This window comes from Engraulis encrasicolus, chromosome 7 (genome assembly GCF_034702125.1).
Source record: "Engraulis encrasicolus isolate BLACKSEA-1 chromosome 7, IST_EnEncr_1.0, whole genome shotgun sequence".
Lineage (NCBI taxonomy): Eukaryota > Metazoa > Chordata > Actinopteri > Clupeiformes > Engraulidae > Engraulis > Engraulis encrasicolus.
Window position 1 is genome coordinate 12,461,926 of NC_085863.1, and position 2,500 is coordinate 12,464,425.

The 2,500-nt window shown below is 49.6% G+C and overlaps 1 protein-coding gene across 1 annotated transcript in view; it reads right to left on the reverse strand.

The window, feature by feature from the left end:
• Positions 1-2,500, reverse strand: part of LOC134452472 (RNA-binding protein Musashi homolog 2-like) — a 586,511-nt gene that overhangs the window by 566,395 nt on the left and 17,616 nt on the right. The window lies entirely within an intron of this gene.

The following is a 2,500-nucleotide window of genomic DNA, read 5'->3' on the forward strand; positions in this document are numbered from 1 at the left end:
CCCGGAAACAATGGGCCAATGGAACCTCTCTCTCTCTCTATTCTCTCTGTCCGTATCAGCCACTCACCCTGTCCCTAACCCCTTCGCACACGCAACCCCCATCACATCATATCACATCTAGCACAGTCAGAAACAAAACAACTAAATGACAACATTTTGTGTGTGTGTGTGTGTGTGTGTGTGTGTGTGTGTGTGTGTGTGTGTGTGTGTGTGTGTCTGTGTGTGTGTGTGTGTGTGTGTGTGTGTGTGTGTGTGTGTGTGTGTGTGTGTGTGTGTGTGTGTGTGTGTGAGAGAGAGCGAGAGAGAGAGAGAGAGAGAGAGAGAGAGAGAGAGAGTGTGTGTGTGTGTGTGTGTGTGTGTGTGTGTGTGTGTGTGTGTGTTGTGTGTGTGTTGTGTGTGTGTGTGTTGTGTGTGTGTGTGTGTGTGTGTGTGTGTGTGAGTGTGTGTGTGTGTGTGTGAGAGAGAGAGAGTGTGTGTGTGTGTGTGTGTGTGTGTGTGTGTGTGTGTGTGTGTGTGTGTGTGTGTGTGTGTGTGTGTGTGTGTGTGTGTGTGTGTGTGTGTGTGCGCGTGTGTGCTTGTGCGTGTGTGCGTGCATATGCGTGTGGGTGTGTGCCTTTCCTTGTAAGAAAAATATTGCATGACAGACAGCGCAAGACAGAGCCAGAGAGAGAAGGAAAGGAAATGACATCCTTTGCCTCCTTACGGCAGCCTCTCACTGCCAACAACAGCGTACCGACACACACACACACACACACACACACACACACACACACACACACACACACACACACACACACACACACACACACACACACACACACAATTGCTACAGTACCTCCTGTCTCTCATCTCATCCTCATCTCCTCCTCCTCCACCACCACCTCCTCCTCCTCTCCTCCACCACCTCTTCCTCCTCTCCTCTTTATCAATCACATCCTCCTCCTCTCCTCCACCACCTCTTCCTCCTCTCCTCTTTATCAATCACATCCTCCTCCTCTCCTCCTCCACCACCTCTTCCTCCTCCTTACCCATCACCACCTCCACCCCTCCTCTCTCCTCCTCACCCATCACCACCTCCTCCTCCTCTGCTCCTCTCCTCCTCCTCCATCACCACCTCCTCCTACCCTCTCCTCACCCATCACCACCTCCTCCTCCTCTGCTCCTCTTCTCCTCCTCACCCACCACCTCCTCCTCCTCTCTCCTCCTGAATCCACCACCGCCCCTCCCCTCTCCTCTCCTTCACAACCACATCCTCCTCCTCTCTCCTCCTGAATCCACCAACACCCCTCCCCTCTCCTCCACCACCACCCCTTCCTCCTCTCCTTCTCACCCACCATCCTGAATCAATTTGACTTGAAGGGAAAGAGCTGTGTAATGCTAATCTATCCGCCTTAATCCTGCTGCTGCCAGATCCTTTGAAAATCCACATTCTCCGCGTAATGCCCAAACAAATAAGCCCTCTTTTCTTTTCCCTAATGAGCCCGACCTTCCGCTTGCCATTTCAGCAACACACACCCCTCCTCCACACCCCACCTAAACACACCACCTCTCGCCACGCCACATCACAACACACCGTCACCACCCCACCTCATCACACCTCACCACACTACACTACACCACTGGTTCCCAATCTTTTTCTTCAGGGACCAATATTATTACCATTGTAAGCTTTGGTGACCCAATCGTGCGAGCGTCCGCACGAGAGGAAGTCACATGGTACTCTGTTTCATGCGAAAAATCATTAATTACCATTTTATTGTCTTTAGTAAAATATAATAACTGTTTAATGTATCGCTTACATTTTGTTACTTCTATGCATATTCATATTCAACATGGGCTATATATGGTATTAAAATGAAACCCCTTAAAATCAAGGGGGCTTCACGACCCACTGTGGACCTTTGGCGACCCATAGATTGGGTCCCGACCCATAGGTTGGGAACCACTGCACTACACCACCTCTCATCTGCCACTGTCTTCTGATGGCAGGCGGAACGGAACAAACACAAAAGGAAACATAATGTAACGACAATCGTCATTGCTATGAGCACCCCCTCCCCCCCCTTTCTGTTTCATGTTTCAAAACTCCAAAATGTTTTTTACCCGAAACATGACGTAAAAAAATACAAAAAGTGGGAGCAAAAAAAATCCTGGTTGACTTTTTCACTCAGATCTTGGAAAAAAAGCAGTTTCTCCACCATATGTCCTGTTTCAAACTCCACAGTGGACAAGAAGGGGTTAATTCAGTGCATGGGCATATGAGGTGTTTGGGGGGGGGGCATGGTGGGGGGGCAGTTTCTTCTCCACCATATGTTCATCCCCTTGAGGCAACATGTGGTCCGTCTTTGAATGCTTTCGCTTGCAAATTTCCTTCTTGAAGCCCTTGAAGCATTTGTCCGCAATATTATTTCTCCATGCCCCTTGCATGCCCAGAGAGAGAGACAGAGAGCAGAGAGAGAGAGAGAGAGAGAGAGAGAGAGAGAGAGAGAGAGAGAGAGAG